Raw genomic sequence first — 20,928 nt, 5'->3', positions numbered from 1 at the left:
TGGGAAAGGTTGGGGAGGCTAGGAGAGGTCCCCAGGGATCCTTAGCATCCGTCCATAGAGGTTCCTCACGTTCAGAGGCTCAGCAACCGAGTGAGTGGCCTCCTACAGGATGTCTGCAGGGGATCCTACAGGAAACTCAGGGGTTTCTACAGGAAGTCTACAAATTGCTACAGGATGTCCTACCGTGGGTGTTTGAGGTGATGGTGGAGTGATGGAATGGTAGGGGGAGATATGTAGGGTAGAGATAAAGCTGGTGATGGCTCAGGAGTGGAGAAGTAGGATGGAGAACGAGTGTATGAAGTTGGTTGGAAGATGGAAGGCTAGAACAACGAAAGGTTAAGAGAATGAAGCTACGTGGGGGAATGGAGATGTTGGAAGGTAGATGGGCTAAACAGAGGTCAAGGATGTGGCTTTGGACGTGGTCGAGATGAAGAAGAAGGAAATGGAATGGTAAGAAGCAGTGTAAATAAAACAAATTGCTGATGACTGTCACCAAAACGAGAATTCATTAACCTATGCTACATGTGTTATGAACTCAACGAACAGCAATGTAAATCGTGAAAAGAAGTGTGCATGAAGCTATAAATGAAGGCGTATGGTTCAGGAGTGAAGTGCATGGAAAAATCTATCATAAACGTGACTGTGTTGCAGCATGCATAAAGTAAAGAACTGCGTTTTTTTGGTGGTTGGTGTAGACTGCACCCCAATCTCCAAACAGAGATGGCAGTGGAGGCTCTCTCAACCTTTTTCTTGGAGCTCCAATGTATTATCAACCTGCTAGTCTAACTAGACAACTGAAAGCAATTTAACCATAAGCTAAACTCACTCAATCTCATAAAAACTAACTCAGCAGACTGTAATTTCGAATTGCATGTTAAAGCAAGGAAATAAAGTGCTGGAACAAAAAAGGTAAATAACATTACAAAACAGAGGAGATCTATTGCTCTCAGGTTGGGCCCTAACCTGAGAGCTATAGCTCCCTTAAAAGCTCAGAACTAGATCCAAATCTGGTTGCCTTTATTCATATTCAAAAATCTAATGTCATGCCAAAACTGGCTTACACAAAAACAAACACCGAGCTTGTAACTCGTGCACAACAATTACAATAGTAATCCAGAGGTTCAAAAAGCCCCTAACATAGGCTACGACTTGCATATTTATACAAAATGATGATCAGGCTGGCTTCCTTCATTCGTGGGGCTTGGTTGTCCAACTGAAGTCAAACTGCTGTAAAACTGCTAATCCTGTAGAACGTGTTGGCTGCCTTTGAGCTCGGTGGGGAGAGCTGTTGGAGCTCGGAGTTGAGGTGACAATTACGAGGGAAGTAATTTAAGGCCATAGACAACCTCCCTATAAACCTGCAATGTCCTCCTTGTTGTCTCCTTGTCTCCATTTATGTGGTCTTTTTCTCTCTTTAATGCCAAGAACCTGAAATCACCATGTATTAGCCACACAAATATAATGCCTGCCCTTCTTCCTACAAACACACGAATATACTAAGAAATGAATGCATAAGTAGTAAAAGATGAATGGTTGAGCAAGTAAAATAGGCCAAAATGAGCCCAAATTGTACCAAAAATTGGGGCTCATCATCACCCCCCAGCTAAACCATTTTCTCATCCTTGAGCAACTCTGCTCCTGCTCCTTGTCCTTGGTCGAGGACTAGGGACCGGAACATGCTCTTCCTTTCCCGCCTTTGATGGCCCTGCCTTCTCTGCCCCTGGTGGTGACGAGTGTTTAGTCAATTTAGTGTTATCTAAATTGCTAGTATTTATTGTCAACCCAGGGCTCGTAAGCTGATGAAGTGAAGGTGTACTATATGTACTTAAGTAACCTCTTAGAGTTTTTCTTATCGTTGGGGGTGTTGTTGTGGTTAATTATGTTCCTAAGATGAAGTGATAATTTATAAACAAGTGAGTGATGGTGTGTGTAGAGTGAATCCTAAATGAGTGAAAGTGTGTGTTTAGTGATCTCTAACTACTTGCTTGAAAGGAAATGCTTGAAAGGAATAAGTGAACTGAAATGACTTGAAATAAAATTGAAAGCAAATGACCACTTCCAATGGCACTAGACACCGTTCAAGCTGCTGCTAATAAAAGAAAAGAAAGTCACTTTTAAAACCAAAAAATAAAGATTATCTCTCTCTAACTCGATGCTTCAAAGCACATGTACTGTGTAAAGCACGGATAGAAAGTAGCTTAAGTTGAATTAGAAAAGTGAGAAAAATCTGCTTGAAAGACTAATGATAACGGTTTGCTCTTTCTAATTCTCTACTTCAGCCATATGTACTATGCAAAGTATGATTAGAAAGTAGTGAAAGAATAGTCTAAGAAGCACTTAAAATCAAAACTCTACTTTAAAGACTAGTGGTAATATTTTGCTCTTTCTAACTCTCTACTTCAGCCATATGTACTATGCAAAGTATGGTTAGAAAGTAGTGAAAGAACAGTCTAGAAAGCACTCAAAACTAACTGCAAGTTAGTGATATTCTGATCTTAAAAGATAACAGTTTATGATGAAGATCATTCATGTGTTAGCAGCTCTTTGAGAAATAAGATTAAAAATCAGCTATAAAAAACAAAGGCAACACTTGAATTTGTCAACTTCAAATACCATTAGTTTGTAAAGCAAACACACACACATAAAAATAAATCCCGGGCTAAAAGAAACCTACAAAGAAGTAACACTGATCAGCTTGAAAGAAAGGAAAACAAGTAAATGAAACTATACATGCTTAAGGAAATGAATAAGAAAATAAAGAAATACTGCACATAAAATACTTTACAGAGGCTGAGATGAGCAGGGGCCCTCTGTTCATTCAGCCACAAGAAAACTCAAAGATCTGGAAACTTCAAAACGGTGCTATGTCTATTCCTCCATTTGCAAAAAGTGTACAAAACAGAGTGCTAGGATAGCACTAAAAAAACAGAGTTCACAATGCTCTTAAATTTAACACAAGTTCAGAAATTACAACCGATAAAAGTCTGATGAGCGTACGCAGACGCAGCTATTTATAGAGGTTTCTAAGATAGCCTACTCGTACAGCTAATTAACTGAAAAACAACAAACAGTCATGCGTATTTATGGTCCCTTGACACATCATACGGCTGCGTGGATGAGTTTAATGCTTCTGTCGTCATGGGTAATGAATCCCATGTTGGATCATGTCCCCTGCCACCTGTAGAACGTGGACAAGTCACCGTTTAAGATGACGTGACCAAGCAGCTCACAATCACCGTTAAACAGCCTTGAGTTGACCGTAACTTGACCAGCTTTGACCATGGGTAAAGATGACGTGGATGGCTGGAAAAATGGGACAGGAACCTCAAGCACGTTGATACCTAAGTGCCCATGTGGCTCATCTAGCAAACCGACACGTGGAACATTGCGTTTAACAAAAAGGCTGCAGGATCTTCAGATAGCTGCAGGATCGTCAGATAGCTGCGGGATTCCTGCAAGTAAGTCAAAATCTAAACAAATAGTCATTCATTAGCAAAACTTGCTTGATCATGCTTAATGACACCTAATGTAATGACCTGGGTGGTTTTATGGTGAAAATGAGGCAAAAGTGAAGGAAAGATAAGGAAAAACTGAGGAAAATGGTAGACAAGTAGGTGTAGAATAGAGGCTCTACAACGAGGGTGGAACTTCTTCCCTCTTTCCTGTTTCTTTGAGTCGGGCTTCGGAAGGCAATTGGCCTATCTTTCGTGTCCAGGAGGTGACTTTCGGGCTTCCCTTCTCGGGGGTGACCGGTGTTTTAGAGGGAGATTTCTCACTCGGTGAAGTAGGGACACTCCCTAAGGTGGTTTGGCTACTGGGTGGAGGCTGTGACTTGTCCGTTTTCATTCTCTGACTTCTCCTGGCTTAGAAAGGTAGAGGGATCTCCCTTTCTCTCTTCTCCTTTGGCTTTGCAGGTGTGCTGAGGGCGGCCAGCGCAGCTGCTGCCTCCTTTTCGAGAATGCCAGCCTTCTCTTCCTTGCTTTTTACTTTCCCAGTGCTCCTTGTGGAAGGCCCCTTCCTTTCTGATTTCGGGCTTCCTGTAGAAGACCCTGCTTTATCCACTTTCGGCCCTCCTGTAGAAGACCCTTTCTTTACTAATTTTGGGCTTCCTGTAGAAGACCCGGTTTTGACCACTGTCGGGCTTCCTGTGGAAGACCCCTTCTCTATTTTTGGGCTTCCTGTAGAAGCCTGCGTCTGTGTTTTTGGGCTTCCTGTAGAAGCCTGTTGCTGCTTTCCTGTAGGCGTTGTTCTTGGGCTTCCTGTAGAAGCCTGCTTCTGTTTTCCTGTAGGGACCGCTTTTGGGCTTCCTGTAGAAGCCTGTTTCTGCGTTCCTGTAGACACAGATGTCACCACCTTTTCTTGCTTGGCTGCATGGATTTTGCTTTTTGCTTTGGCTGCAGGTGTTGATGAGGTGCTTGGGCTGACGTGGACCACCTCAGCTTTGTCCGTCCTACTTTTCAACCTCTTTTCTCTTGCGGACAGGATGGGTGTGCCCTCTTTTGCTCTGTCATCTTTTCCCTCATGCTTCTCCTTTCGTTCTTTCTTCTGTACTGGAGTTGGGATCTTTTGGCCTTTCCCTCTCTTACTCTCGGCTACTCCCTCTTCTTCCTCACCGCTAGAGGAACTCGTTTATTCAATCAACATCTTTATGTCCCCCTCTCTCGTTAAATTTCTGAATGATTCCCATGAGAGGGGAACCTTATATGAGTGGAGCGCATCCTCCACAAGAAGCTTGATCAACCCATGGTGGGCTACCTGATCTGGTATGCTGTCCTTGAGCTTTGTAGCGCACTCCATCAAGGACTGTAGCAAAAAATAAGGAATGCTCAGTATCTGCTCTACAGGAAGATCAATTCGATGTCTTAGTTCATTGAGAAGCCGAAAGTGATATGCATACACGATGCTATAACGACCTTCACAGGTGATATATTTCATGATTTGTAGGCTGACTTTGTTCCATGGTGGCAACAAACTTGTCCTTCGCACCCCATTTTTGTCCTCCGAGAATTCCTCCTCAGGTGGGAAGAACTCTTTCTTGGCCTGCTGGCTCAGTTTTCGTTCTTCTTTATCCCACGGCAGACCCATAGGAAGTTCAGTGATTCTACTGATAGATTGCGGGGTGAGCTTGAGGCTTAAGCCCCTGAAATTTACTGTGGCCAGAGTCTTGGATTTTGGCCTCAGGGCCTGCAAGAATTCCTCGGCTACTTCATCATCGTAACCCTGCAGCTTATCAAAAAATGATATCCATTGTGCTCGTGTGAAGAGCTCCACCACTTCCTGATTTCTCCTCAATTTGTCTGAATCAGTGGGTTCTCGTCTAATAAACCCACCCAGCATGATGGCACAACTTTCTTAACCGGAGGTGGTGAGGGTGGAAGAGAGTTTAGTTTCTGAGACAGAGTGTAGAATAATGAACATAACCCACAAAATTTTATGACACACTCTAATTACTCAACATCCTGTAGAATGCAGTATAGGAACGACATACAGCAATTTCACCACTTTCCTATGACCAGACGGTGAATGACAATTCTACCACCTTTAATAACCAGTTGCATGAAGAGTCCAGGGTTACCTCGTTAATTGGCCACCTTTTTACGTGAGGCACCCGCTTTCCTGTAGAAAACTGTGTTCCTGTAGGATGACAGCGTTCCTGTAGAATGCAGTGTTCCTGTAGAATGCAGCGCGCGATTTTTCGGGAGAGTCTGCAGTCGGTCTGCGCCTTGGGTGTGCTTCTCGACCGCTCTGATAGCCAAAGGCTCGGCGTATCACACTGCAGAAGGATCAGGATCGCCGCTCGAGTTCAAACTGGTGGTTGATACATGCATGAATGCAATCTAGCCGATTAGATTTTGAATTCGGCGGAACTCGTGGCGCGGGGGTGAGCTGTCCCCGCCGGACCGTTGGGTGACGTCATCCCCATCATTCAACTGTGCGTTCACTTGCTGCCGCATCAATTCCCGCGGATCTACCGCCGCCTTTTTCTATTAGTCGTTCTTTCCCCGACGGAATTTCTCACGTGCATGCTGCCCATACGTTTTGTCCTGGCTGCCACTCACACATCCAAAATAGACCATTCTCTGACTGACGTGGCCAGCCACATGGCCACACTGTCGCTCAACCCATTCACCTTTACGCTTAGCAATCAATCAAAGTAACATTCATGCAGTCTGAAGGAAAGAAGGGTTGAGACACTTACCTGCGTGGCTGTACACGGTGTTTCGGCTCTTTGGGATGCTGAGGAATCGATTTACCTGCTGCTGGCGATCTTACACAGTCCCGGAGGTTTATGTTCACGAGCTGCCGATGATGGATGGCATGCTTTGGTTGCATGCGCCCACGTTTCACTTCATATGGCCTGCGCGGTGAATGGTATCCACTCTAGCAGGTTTAACGGTTACAGGACTCCCGCGGGATGTCTTGGAACCGTTCTTCCTCCTTGGGTGCATGCTGCACGACGATAGATGGCCTCACGATCATGCTCTTGGTGCTTCTGGACGACTGTGATGAATAAGAGGTGAGATCTCCAGCATTTGTTTCATTGACAGTTTGCTTTTCCTTGAGATCTCATCGATCTGCTTTGCTGATGCAGGTACTGTGTTGCATGGCGACAAGGATGGTGGAATAATGTTGCAGCAATGTGCATGGTTGACAGTGGTGGCGTGCATGCGTCCAAACCCACCCTTAGCCGCCAGATCTCTTCATGAAATGCATTCTGGGCCGTTCTGAGCTTCTACAGGAAGTTTCCTATAGAAATACAGAGCTTCCTGTAGAAAGGCGGCTCTTCCTGTAGAAAGTCTGCACCTTCCTGTAGAAAATCCGCATCTTCCTGTAGAAAATCTGCGTCTTCCTGTAGAAGACTCAAGCTGTAATGAAAATGCACATACCTTGGAGAAAATGAGCATTCTTGGAGGAGGTGCTGGTGAGGTGTCCTGGCTGCATGATAAGGACCCTTGGCCTTGAGTTGAGAGGCTTCCTCTCCTCCATAGAACACCTGCAATCTGCATGCAACTTTCACATGATAAACTTGCTGATCTTGTTTTTTTTCTTTTTGTTTTATCTCTTTTTTCTCTTTTTTTTTTTTTTTTTTTTGAAAGATAGCAGGGGCACCTCAATGAGGTTTTCACCCCTACCACCTGCCTTAAGTGCCTCAAAGAGGTTTCCACTCAAGGATCTTTATCTCTTTTCTCTTTTTTTTTGAAAGATAGCAGGGGCGCCTCAATGAGGTTTTCACCCCTACCACCTGCCCTGGGCGCCTCAGAAAGGTTTTCACCCAAGGATCTTTATTATTTATTTATTTTTTCTTTTTTTTTAATTCTTCAGGGTATGCCCAAAGCAGAGGCAGAACCCTTCTCTATGACTAATACTCCCTTCTCCATAGTTTTGATGAACTCTTGTCTTGAGGGAGGCTTCCTGTAGATCTTCAATCGATGCCCATTGACAAGCATGGGGATGGCTTCCTCATCAATGGTCCGAATAAGAATAGATCCATTGTCATGACATTTTTCCACTGAATATGGCCCGAGCCATCTGGTTCTCAGCTTCCCCTTGAAATCTTTGTATCTGGAGTCATACAACAAAGCCCAATCTCCCGGCTGAAATTGCTTGTCATGGAGATGTTGGTCATGCCACACCTTTCTCTGAAGTTGAACCACTTCTGAGTGAAGGAGGGCCTGCATGCGGTGCTCATCCAGTCCATTCAGCTGCAATAGCCTTTCTTGTTGTGCATGGCTGAGATCTAGATCCAGCTGAGCTGCCATCCTCAAAGTGTTGTATTCAAACTCAATGGACAACAAAGCTTTCTTCCCATAGACCAGCTCATAAGGTGTGAAGCCGGTGGTGGTCTTCTAAGTGGTGTTGTAAGCCCATGTGGCTTCAACCAGGCGATCTGCCCAGTCCTTTCTACTGCTGCTCACCACCTTGGTCAAGATCCCTTGTAATGCTCTATTGGTGACTTCCACCTGCCCATTTGCTTGAGGATGATAGGGGGTGGAAGTTCTATGCTTGATCTTGTGATGAGCTAGTAGATCTTCAACCAGGTTGGAGGTGAACTGGCTCCCTTGGTCGGTGACCAGCTCTCTTGGATAGCCAAACTTATAGAAGATGTTTTCTCTTAAGAACTCGGCCACCTTTTCTTCTGTTGCTGCTTTGATTGCCTTGGTCTCTGCCCACTTTGTCAGGTAGTCAATGCACACAATGATGTAAGACCTTTGCCTCGAAGGAGGGTTGATTGGGCCCACAAAGTCCATACCCCACTTCTCAAATGGCTCGAGAGTCACTTGAGGTTGGAGAGGCATCTCATCCCTTTGGGTCGGTTTCCCCATTCTTTGGCATTGGTCACACTGGCTGACATATCTTTTCACATCTTGATGAAGTGTGGGCCAATAGTAGCCTGCCTGCAAGTTCAAGTGTGGAGTTATGTTGTGTAGGTCGCGAGCAGTGCAACACAACCACATGACACAACGAGTTGAAAGAATAATTGAAGAGGATATATTTATGGTAGGTTATTTTCACTGCATTATTAAGAACACTTATTGGAAAATTGACTGAGTGTTGAGGTAGGCGTAGAACATGTACTTAACTATTGGTAAAAGAAAAAGGTACGGTGGTGTCGTACTCACTTATGTGTGGTTGAAATACTTCCACTAGGATAGGAGCATGACATGGGGTCTCCCAATCCCTCCTCAACAAAAGTCACCAAATTGCGAGGAACCTGGGGATTCCATGTCCTGCATTGTCAAAAGCCTGCCAAGTGTGGGAAATTTGGGGTTTCCATGTCTCGTCATGATGGAAATCATCCCAGGTGTAGTAAACTTGGTGCACATTGAGTATGCAACCTCACATCAAGAAAAAGGCTCGGTTGGTCAAGAGAATGAAGGTTTCTTCATTGGTAAAGGATATCGCTAAGGATCAAAGGTTGGAGTCTCTTCTAGAGCTAGTCCACCAAGGACTATCAAAATTTGAAAGAAGGACACAGTGCCGGGGAACAAAGTGCCGAAGTAACAAAGTGCAAAGAGGAGGAAGGACTTGAATTGTGCTTGGAGGATATTCTTGTCAAGGGTTTAGGGTTTCACAATGACTAATAAGAAGCTTCAATAAGAGAAATTTATGGAAGGGTTTTCCTCTCTGAGAGAGAGAGGTTTTGCCCTGGCAGAGAGCCAACATATTGTGTTCTTGTTCTTATGTTTTTGGCACCAGTTTGATGAATTAAACACACATGCATTAATAAGAAGAGAAGAAGATTAAGATAACAAGATAAATTATAAAAGAGCTTCACAAATTGTTATCAAGTCTAGGAGAATCTCTCTATACACCATTGCTGAAGCATCAAGCCAAGAAGTCTCAATGACATTAAGGAAAAGAAGGTATACCATCTATCATTCATCATGGAAGACTACAAAGCAAGAAGAAACACCTTGTATAAAGGCACCTAGAAGAAGAACAAATCAAAGAGGTACCTACATCAAGCTACACCATCTTGAAAAATGAAAGGCACTACGAGTCAAGTCATCAAGCAAGTCCATTTGAAGAAAGCAACTTGAATAACATAAATATCTAAGGAAATCAAGCCATCAAGTCTTCAAGAAGAAAGCAAGTGCACTACATCTCAAACTCTATCAAGTAAGTATATGTCCCCTTCTGAGTATACCTCGATGTTTTTTTGCAAGGAAAGTAACAAATTGGTTGGGACCACTACATGTCCAAAGTCCATGATTTGGATGCCAAGAATATGGATGCTACAAAAAGGATTGTCCTAAACTTAAGAAGGAAAACAACAACAAGAGAAAAAGGGAAGAAGCTCATGTAACTCAAGAAGTGAAAGAAGACGACAATAAGCAAAATAAGGAAGATCCTCCTATGACTAAGTCAACCTCTTTTCTTAGAGTCTTCTTTCAAAGTTTTGAGTATTATAGGAGCATATAGAAATAGAATAGATTGCATGGTTAAAGATATCTTCTATAATATAGGAGCATGGTGTAGATATAGCTCAAGATAATCACATAGAAGGAGCATACCTATTATAGGGTCTCTTCCACAATGAAAAAATGATTGATCATGATCAAAATTCTTAGAAGGCCTCCATCATCAAAGGAAGAAACATTTGCAAGGTAAGGGTCTTCAAGATCCTCTGATACAATCTTCAAAATAAGGTTCGTACATAAGGGGGTAGATGTCTTATTTGGGGTCCCATTTATGGGATTCAAGAAAGGATGATATAGAGTCGAGAGTAGATGAAGCAAGAAAGGCTACACCAATCGAGGAGATCTATCAAATAAAGCTGAGATGATAAAAGCATAATCAATATGAGGTATGTATGCATCAACATCTCTCGAAAGAAGGCATGGAAACTCTAACAAAGGAAGAAATAGATCAAAGGACACTTGACACCTAAAAAGGCCTTGGAGATAGTAAGGTGCAAATAATTGATTCAACTCTACAATTATGCCATGATGAAGAGGCCATCCAACAAAAGCACAATTTGATGTTGAAGCAATATCAGGAGGAAGTCAAGAAGGGCCACTAAATCAAAGTATGGGAAAAAGCAAGTACAACTAAGCATCCACGTGATCAGTATTATGAAGGATAGACAAGATGACAAAGGAGTAGCTAGATGGAAAAAAGGACCTCATATATATTAAGAAGGCCACTCTCCATGAAGGGAGCAATGACATGACAAACCAGGAGGGAAAGTGATCAATGGTTGGTACCCTACCAAGAAGAAGTTCAAACAAAATCTTCATGACATCGAAGGAAAGAAGGAGATAAAGTAGCTGAAGGACCCATAAAGAAGACGTTGTTGATGAATGGACAAGTCCCTAGCTAAGAGGGAGTTCTAACAAGTTCCCAACTACAAAGGAGATTGGGCAAGTTCCTTGTCGGAGGAAACTTGGGCATGTCTTCCTCAATCAAGGGGAAGAGATAGACACAACATTCTTATCTTCACTTGGCAAGAAAGAATGGGAGGATTGGGTAATCATCTGGCATCTGATGCTCTTTAAGGATGTGTAGGGCATCTAAGACAAGAGTAGGTAAGAGAAGCGATATTATTTGAGGGCTGGGAACCGAAGATATGAATTGTCTTAGAAGGTCATACTCAGGGAAAACTTGGGTGGGTATGTACCGTGGGAGACAATGACTAAGGTGTTTATAATCCATTGGCCTCGCCAACACTGTGCTCCGATCTTATGAGAGATAAAGTTGTTAGTCAAGGCCTTGCTATGAACAATGTTGGCTACTATGATGCTATAACAGATGGGTTACCAATCCGATTTCTATTATGTGAATTATTCAAGATTGAAAAATAGCCAAACACCTTGTAATGATTTATGAATACCTCCCTAGTTAAGAGGGGGTGTTGAAGAAAATGGAACTGGGTTCGGTCTTCATAAATGTACTTTTGATATTTGTAGTTATTCAAAAAAAGAAATATATATATATATATTATATTTATCATTGAGTTTCTTACTCATTGAAATAGGCCTAGCACATGTTAAAGTGTTATAGGTGAGTCAAAGAGTCAAAAGAAAATGTTGAAGACCTTAAGGGCATGTTACACAGGGTATATTTATGTATTAGAGTTAAAGATATTCCTACCCTCATGCCTTCATTCTGGTCGTGTGCCCATTCAAACCCCAAAATTCATTCGGGCGAGCCAGGTCATGTCATGTCATGCCATGTGTAGGTGCCTGGGCACACGTGGCCATGCTGAAAATGCTAAGTCGTGATCGCCTGTGTGCCTTCTACACGTTCATGCATCCCATTTTCCCAACACTCCGTGATGCCTTTGTTCGAGTCGTACACCCATGGAAACCCCAAATTTCATTCGAGTGGGTCGATTCGGCTCACCCAGGGCAGGTTGGGTCATTTCGTGCCAAGCCGTGTGTGGGTTCCCAGGCACATGTGGTTGTGCCAAAAATTCTAAGTCATCACTACCCATGTGTCTTCTACATGTCCGTGCAGCTTTTTTTCCCGATGCTCACTCGTTTCTTCGTTTGGGTCATGCCCCCATGGAAACCCCAAATTTCGTTTGGGCAGTGCACCCATGGAAACATTAAATTTCATTCAGGCAGGTCGAGTCGTGTTGTGTGTGGATGCTTGTGCAAACGTGTTCGAGTGAGTCAGGTCAGGTCATGGCATGCACCCATGGAAACCCCAAATTTCGTTCGGGCAGGTCAGGTCGTGCCGTGGGTGCATGCTTGGGAACACGTGGTAGTGCCAAAAATTCTAAGTTGTGACCCTCCATGTGCCTTCTACATGTTCGTGTGGCCCATTTGCCCGACGCTCCCTTGTGCCTTCATTCGAGTCGTGCACCCATGGAAACCCCAAATTTCATTCGGGTTGTGCACCCATGGAAACCCCAAATTTTGTTCACGTTGGGTTGTGTCGTGTCGTGTGGGGGTACCCGTGCAAATGCATTCAAGTGGGTCAGGTCGGCTCACCAAAGGCCAATCGGGTCATGTTGTGCCATGTGTGGGTTCCCGGGCACACGTGGCCATTCCAAAAACACTAAGTCGTGACCGCCCGTATGTCTTCTGTACATTCGTGCAACCCATTTTCTCGATGCTCCCTCATGCCTTCGTTCAGGTCATGCAGCCACAGAAACCCCAAATTTCGTTCAGGTGAGTCGGGACATGTCGTGTGTAGGTGCCCATGTAAACGCGTTGGGGTGGGTCGGGTCAGGCTGGGTCATGTTGTGTCATGTCGTATGAGGGCACCCAGGGCACACGTGGCCATATCAAAAATGCTAAGTTGTGACCGGGGGTGGGCTTTGTGCACATTCGTACAATCATTTTCCCGACTCTCCCTTGTGCCATCATTTTGGTCATGTGTTGGAGCCCATGTAAACTCATTTAGGTGGGTCATTTATCGTGTAAACTTGTTCGGGCAGGTCGTTTGCCCATGTAAACTAGTTTGGGCAGGTTGTTTGCCCGTGTAAACTCGTTCAGGTAGGTTTTTTGTTGTGTAAACCAGTCCATGTAAACTCATTCAGGTGAGTCGTTTTCCATGTAAAACCATTTAGGCGAGTCGTTTGAGGGCACCCGTGTAAACTCATTTAGGAGGGTCATTTTCTATGTAAAATCATTCGGGCGGGTCGTTTGAGGGCCGTTTTCCATGTAAAATCATTCGGGTGGGCCATTTTCCATGTAAAATTGTTCGAGGGGATCGTTTGTGGGCACCCACGTAAACTCGTTCATGAAGGTCATTTTCCATGTACACTCATTCAAGTAGGTAGTTTGAGGGCGCCCGTGTAAACTCGTTCAGGCGGGTCATTTGAGGGCGACCGTGTAAACTCGTTTAGGCGGGTCATTTGAGGGTGCCTATGTAAACTCGTTCGGGTGGGTCGTTTGAGGGCAACTGTGTAAACTCTTTTGGGTGGGTCATTTGAGAGCGCCTGTGTAAACTCGTTTGGTCGGGTTGTTTGAGGGCATCCGTGTAAACTCATTCGAGCGGATCATTTGAGGGCGGCCGTGTAAACTCGTTTGGGTGGGTTGTTCAAGGGCAGTTGTGTAAACTCGTTGGGGCAAGTCATTTTCCATGTAAACTCATTCAGGTAGGTCATTCAACATGTAAAATCGTTTGGGCATGTCATTTGAGGGCACCTGTGTAAACTCATTCGGTCGTGTCGTTCAGTGTGAGGGCATGCCTTGGCACACGAGCCCAAATAAAAAATGCTAAGTTGTGACTCGGGGTAGGTTTTATGCATATTCGTGCAGCTTGTTTGCCCGGCTCTCCCTTGTGCCTTTGTTTTGGTAGTGTGGGTGCCCATGTAAAATCATTTGGGCAGGTCGTTTGAGGGCGTCTATGTAAACTCGTTTGGGTAGGTCGTTTGAGGGCGTCCATGTAAACTTGTTCGGTGGGTCCTTCGAGGTCATCCATGTAAACTCGTTCGGGTGGTTCGTTTGAGGGCATCTATGTAAACTCATTCAGCCAGGTCGTTTGAGGGTGTCCATGTAAACTCGTTTAGGCGGGTCATTTTAGGGCGTCTGTGTAAACTTGTTCGGGTGGGTCATTTGAGCAGGTCGTTCGAGGGCACTCATGTAAACTCGTTCGGGTGGGTCATTTGAGGGCATTCATGTAAACTCGTTTGGTCAGGTCGTTTAGTGTGATAGCATGCCCAGACACATGATCTCGTATCAAAAATGCTAAGTTGTGAGCTGTGGTGGGCTTTGTGCACATTCGTGCACCTCGTTTTCCCGGCTCTCCCTTATGCCTTCGTTTCGGTCATGTGGACGCCCATCTAAACTCATTCGGGCAGGTCGTTTGAGGGCATCCATCTAAACTCATTCAGGTGGGTCATCTAAGGGCATCCATGTAAACTCATTCAGGTGGGTCATTTGAGGGCGTTCGTGTAAGCTCGTTCGGGTGGGTCGGGCGAGGGTGTCCATGCAAACTCATTCAGGCGAGTCGAGTGAGGGTGTCCGTGCAAGCTCGTTCGGGCAGGTCAGGCGAGTGCATTCATGTAAACTCATTCGGGCGGGTCATTCAGTGTGAGGGCAGGTGCCGAAACATGAGCTTGTATAAAAAATTCTAAGCTGTGACCTGGGGTGGGCTTTATGCACGTTCATGCAGCTCGTTTTCCTAGCTCTCCCTTATGCCTTTGTTTCCGTCATGTGGGTGCCCATATAAACTCATTCGTGCGGGTTGTTTGAGGGCATCCATGTCAACTTGTTCAGGCAGGTTGCTTGAGGGCATCCATGTAAACTCGTTCAAGCGAGGTCGCCTGCGTCAAATCGTTCGGGCAGGTCAGGCGAGGGCATCTGTGTAAACTCATTTGGGCAGGTCGGGCAAGGGCATCCATGTAAACTCATTCAGTTGGGTAGTTTAGTGTGAGGGCATGCCTGGGCACACGAGCCTGTGTCAAAAATGCTAAGTTGTGACCCAGGGTGGGCTTTGTGCACATTCGTGCAGCTCGTTTTTCCAGCTCTCCCTTGTCCCTTTGTTTCGGTCATGTGGGCACCCATGTAAACTTGTTCGGGTAGGTCATCTGAGGGCATCCGTGTAAACTCATTCAGGTGGGTCATTTGAGGGCATCTATGTGAACTCATTCGAGCAGGTCATTTGAGGGCGTCCATGTAAACTCGTTCGAGTGAGTCGGGCGAGGGTGTCCGTGTAAACTCGTTCAGCCGGGTCGAGTGAAGGCATTTGTGTAAAATCGTTTGGGTGGTTCATTAACTGTGAGGGCACACCCATGCACATGAGCCCGTATCAAAAATGCTAATTTTGTGACCCGGGGTGGGCTTTGTGCATTTTTGTGCAGCTCATTTGCCCAACTCTAGCTTTTGCCTTTGTTTCAGTCGTGTGGGTGCCCATGTAAACTCATTTGGGCAGGTCGGGCAAGGGCATCCATGTTAACTCGTTTGCGCTGGTCGGGCGAGGGCATACGTGTAAACTCATTCGGGTGGGTCGGGCGAGGGCATCCATGTAAACTCATTTGGTCGGGTCGTTCAGTGTGAGCGTGCACTCGGCACATGAGCCCGTATCAAAAATGCTAAGTTGTGACCCGGGGTGAGCTTTGTGCACATCTGTGTAGCTCATTTTCCCAGATCTCCCTTATGCCTTTGTTTTTGTCATGTGGGTGCCCATGTAAAGATGTTTGGGCAAGTTGTTTGAGGGGCATCTGTGTCAACTCATTCAGGTAGGTTGTTCAGGCGGGTCATTTGAGGGCATCCGTGTAAACTCGTTTGGGCGGGTCGTTTGGGTGGGTCGTTTGAGGGCGTCTGTGTAAACTCATTTGGGAAGGTCAAGCGAGGGCATCCATGTAAATTCGTTCAGGCGGGTTGGCTAAGGGCATCAGTGTAAACTCATTTAGTCAGGTTGTTCAGTGTGAGGGTGCACCCGGGTACATGAGCCCATACCAAAAATGCTAAGTTATCACCCGGGGTGGGCTTTGTGTACGTTTGTGCAACTCATTTTCCCAGCTCTCCTTTGTGCCTTCATTTCAGTCGTGTGGGTTCCCATGTAAACTCATTTGGGCGGGTCGTTTGAGGGCATCCGTGTCAACTCGTTTAGGTGGGTTGTTCAGGCGGGTCGTTTGAGGGCGTTCGTGTAAACTCATTCAGGAACATCGTTCGAGTGGGTAGAGCGAGGGCGTCGGGCTAGGCGAGGGCGTTCATGTAAACTTATTTGGTTGGGTCATTCACTGTGAGGGTGCACCTGGGCACACAAGCTCGTATCAAATATTCTAAGTTGTGACCCAGGGTGGGCTTTATGCATGTTTGTGCAGCTCGTTTTCCTAGCTCTCCCTTGTGACTTCATTTCAGTCGTGTGGGCACCCATGTAAATTAATTCGGGCAGGTTGTTTGAGGGCATCCATGTCAACTCATTCAAGTGGGTCATTTGAGGGAGTCTGTGTTAACTCATTCAGGTGGGTCGTTTGACGGTGTCTGTGTAAACTCGTTCAGGTGAGTTGTTCGAGCGGGTCGCGCAAGAGCGTCTGTGTAAACTCGTTCGAGTGGGTCAGGCAGGTCGGGTGAGGGCGTGCATGTAAACTCATTAGGTCGGGTTGTTTAGTGTGAGGGCGCGCCCAGCCACACAAGCTCATATAAAAAATGCTAAGTTGTGACCTGGGGTGGGCTTTGTGCACGTTTGTGCAACTCGTTTTCCCAGCTCTCCCTTGTGCCTTCGTTTTGGTCATGTGTGCGCCCACATAAACTCATTGGGGTGGGTCGTTTGAGGGTGTCCATGTAAACTTGTTCGAGCGGGTCGTTTGAGGGTGTTCATGTAAACGCGTTGGGGCAGGTCATTCGAGGGTGCCTGTGTAAACTCGTTTACGGGGGTCGTTTGACGACGCCCATGTAAACTCATTCGATTGGGTCGTTCAGTGTGAGGGCGCACTCTGGCACCCGAACCTATATCAAAAATGCTATGTTATGAATCGATGTGGTCTTTGTGTACGTTCGTGCAGCTCATTTACTCGACTCTCCCTTGTGCCTCGTTTCAGTCGTGTGGGAACTCATGTAAAATTGTTCGGGCGAGTCGTTTGAGAGCGTCTGTGTAAACTCATTCGGGCAGGTCGTTTGAGGGTATTCTTGTAAAATCATTTGGCCGGGTCATTCGATGATGCATGTGTAAACTTGTTCGAGTGGGTCATTTGAGGGCGTTCGTGTAAACTCGTTTGGTTGGGCCGTTCAGTGTGAGGGCACGCTCGGGCACACAAGCCCATATCAAAAATGCTAAGTTGTGACCCGGGGTGGTCTTTGTGCACGTTCGTGCAGCTCATTTGCCTGACTCTCCTTTGTGCCTTCTTTTTGGTCATGTGCGCACCCACGTAAACTCGTTTGGGCATTCGTTTAAGGGTGTCCATGTAAACGCGTTCAGGAGGGTCGTTCGAAGGTGCAGCTCATTTGCCTGACTCTACCTTGTGCCTTCATTTTTCGTCGTGTGTGGGCATCCATGTAAACTTGTTCGGGCTAGTTGTTTGAGGGTGCCTGTGTAAACTCATTTTGGTGGGTTGTTTGAGGGCATTCGTGTAAAATAGTCCGGGCCGTTCGTTTGTGGGCGGTCGTGTAAACTCGTTCGGGTGGGTCATTTGAGGGCACCCGTGTTAACTCGTTCAGGCGGGTCGTTTGTGGACGCCCATGTAAACTCATTCTGGCGGGTAGTTTGAGGGCATTTGTGTAAACTCATTCGGGTGGGTCATATGAGGGTGCCCATGTAAACTCATTTGGTCAGGTCATTCAATGTGAGGGCATGCCCAAGCACACGAGCCCATAACAAATTGCTAAGTTGTGACCTAGGGTGGGATTTGTGCATGTTTGTATAGGTCATTTTCTCAGCTCTCCCTTGTTTTCAGTCGTGTGTGGGTGCCCATGTAAACTTGGTCAGGTCAGGTCATGTCATGTCATGCCATGTGAGGGTACCCATCAAAACTCATTCGGTTGGGTCGGGTCAGGTCATGTGAGGGAGCCCATGTAAACTCGTTCGAGTGCGGTCTTTCTTTTTTTGTGAAAAGTGGGTTGGTAATTGGGATGTTTGTTCAGTTCTGCCTGAAGGATGGCCTTGGGTCATTTTTAGGGTGGTTGATTTTCATCTACTTTCCATCCCCACTCGGTAGCACATGAGCGGTAATGTTGGCCATGATCGTATTGGTCCCTCGGTCAGCTTTTCGTGTGAAAGGTGAGTTGGTAATTGAGTTGTTTTTTTGGGTTTGCCTAATGAATGGCCTTGGGTCATTTGTAGGGTGGCCTATTTTCATCTTCTCTCCATCCCCACTCGGTAGCACATGAGCAGTAATTTTGGCCATGCTTGTCCTAGGAGGCATATGTGAACAATTCCCCTTCTGCTCTCCAAGTTCTTAGAGTTGTATGGGTTGTTGCGGTGTGGCTCTTGGGCTCATCCTAGTCCCTCATGCCCATCCAAATGATACAAGTGATAGGTTTTCTTTTCGTGTGAAAGGTGGATTGGTAATTGAGTTTTCTTTTTAGGTTTTCCTGAAGGATGGCCTTGGGTCATTTGTAGGGTGCCTGATTTTCATCTTCTCTCCATCCCCACTCAGTAGCACATGAGCGTTAATGTTGGCCATGCTCATCATGGGAAGCATATGTGAACAATTCCCCTTCTACTCTCCAATTTCTTGGGTTTGTATGGGCTATTGTGGTGTGGTTCCTGGGCTCATCCTAGTCCCTCGTGCCCATCCAAGTGATACAAGTGATAGGTTTTCTTTTTGTGTGAAAGGTGGGTTGGTAATTGAGTTGTTTTTTCGAGTTTTCTTGAAGAATGGCCTTGGGTCATTTGTAGGGTGGCTGATTTTCATCCTCTCTCTATCCCCTCTCGGTAGCATATGAGTGGTAATGTTGGCCATGCTTGTCCCGGGAGGCATATGTGAACAATTCCCCTTCTGCTCTCCAAGTTCTTGGAGTTGTATGGGCTATTGTGGTGTAGCTCCCGAGCTCGTCTTGGTCTCTCGTGCCCATCCAAATGATACAAGTGACAAGTTTGCTTTTTGTTACACAATAATTTGTCATTGTATTCGCTCCAGTCCTTCTACTATGTCATGTGTCCAATTCAAACATGCTTGTATTTAACTAATGCTCTCTTGTGCTACAAAAAAACCCATTTTCCCTAAGTTATCTGCCTCATCGTGTCTGTGGAAAAAATATACGCACTAAAGGGCGCTCATAAATAGTCTAGTTGTACTCCCAGCGCGGAAGTACATCTGATTCCCGTGATGGTCTGATTTCATGCTCCAGCATGAGGTTACTTATTATCTTTAGCGATGATCTGATTGGCTACATTACTCACTAGCGATGTCACCGCTAAGGGTCAGTTATGTCCCCACGATGATCTAGATTGGGTGATTTTTTTCTAACAGTCGGCCTTCCAGATGACTCCAAACTTGGTTGTTGGTATAGTTTGTATCGCCCCCCTTTCTCTGGCATGGAAGTTCCATCATTTGTGCTACCTTCCTTGGGGATAAGCTCACTCTTCCACCTTTCATGGAGACTCCTTCTCCTATTAAACTCTCACCATTGTTATGCATTGCTAGTTTTTGATAGTTTGCTAGTTGAGAAATGTTGTTGGTGTTTGTGGGTTTGCTAGATAGCTGGTGTGAGTGTGACAAGTGTGGGATTGTTGATAGCTTGTGGAAGGTTGTGAAGTGCCCTTAATCTTGTGTAGAACTTATGAGTGAGAGAGATCTTGTATATTGGGAGATCCATCTTCAAAGAGTGAATGCTTGAAGAACATGCTAGCCGGATCCCTCTGAGAAGGCTTGTGATGTGAAGACTTTGGTTGTAATCTTACTCTTATTTCATTATTAATACAATCAATGATCTTTTCCTATGTCTCATATGTAATTTACTTGATATCTCATGACTTCTTGACTTTGTGAGTAAATAGATCAATGTTGTTTTCCGGTTACGTGCTTTGTTGTATTTCCTTTGCATTGTTTCAGGTTGATCACTCATTAGGAGAAGGAAGCGGAAACTGGAGCAGTGCAATGGAACTCCATCGACCACCGGTTGAGGTAGGCCTCCAACTATGAATGTTTAAGGAAAGCTATTGTTGATCTCTCCTTGTTTGTGACTAAACTCACTCTAGGGCTAGAGGGGTTGCCTCTGTGCACAGAGGGAACACTTTCCTGCATCACAAATTGGTGATTCCACTGGGTTGAAAAAATATTATGCGTGAACTTCATGCACTTCGATTTGTACATACTTGTGTTTTTAGCAGGTGTGTCTATGTGTTTTCATATTTTGGCTTGGTGTGTAGGCGTATTGCTGCTTATTATGTCTTTTTCTTCTTGTGTAGATGTATGGTGCACCTTACGTTGGTTTCGTTGATCGTTCCTGCCGCAGTACCCGCAACCTGTCTTCTGTAGCATGGGTCATTTACGATCCTCACAGTGAGTTGGTAGATCTTCAAGGTGGTTGTCTAGGTTTTACCACGAACAATGTCGGTGAATATAGTGTCGTTATTGAGTTACTAGCCAAGGTGATCAATCTCGGTATTCGTACATTGGTTGTGAACCTGGATTCTCAGCTTGTCATCCACCAGCTCAATGGGCGATATTCCGTCAGAGACCATCAGATTTTAAGGTTGTATTTATGTGTTAAATTCTTAGAAATGAATTTTTATTTTATCACATATCAGCATATTCCACGAAGATTAAACACGTTAACTGATGCATTGGCAAACCATGTATTAGACAGACATTTGCGTAACATGTAATCAAAATAGCATATAAGAAGCATGTAAAACATAATAATCAACCATCAAAATATGTATATATATATATATATATATATATATATATATATATATATATATATATATATATATATATATATATATATATATATATATATATATATATATATATCGTGTGGCGCACCGAGGCGCTCAAAAAATAAGTGTACATGTCCAAATAGAGTCTGTGTTCTCCATACATCGAGACACATGTCTCTCAAAAATCATCAGCAGGAAATA

The sequence above is a fragment of the Pinus tabuliformis genome, chromosome 5_2 (genome assembly GCF_031772625.1).
Source record: "Pinus tabuliformis cultivar Carrire ecotype Pingquan chromosome 5_2, CPIR1, whole genome shotgun sequence".
Lineage (NCBI taxonomy): Eukaryota > Viridiplantae > Streptophyta > Pinopsida > Pinales > Pinaceae > Pinus > Pinus tabuliformis.
The sequence above is the reverse complement of the archived record's forward strand: the minus strand, read 5'-3'. Positions refer to the sequence as shown.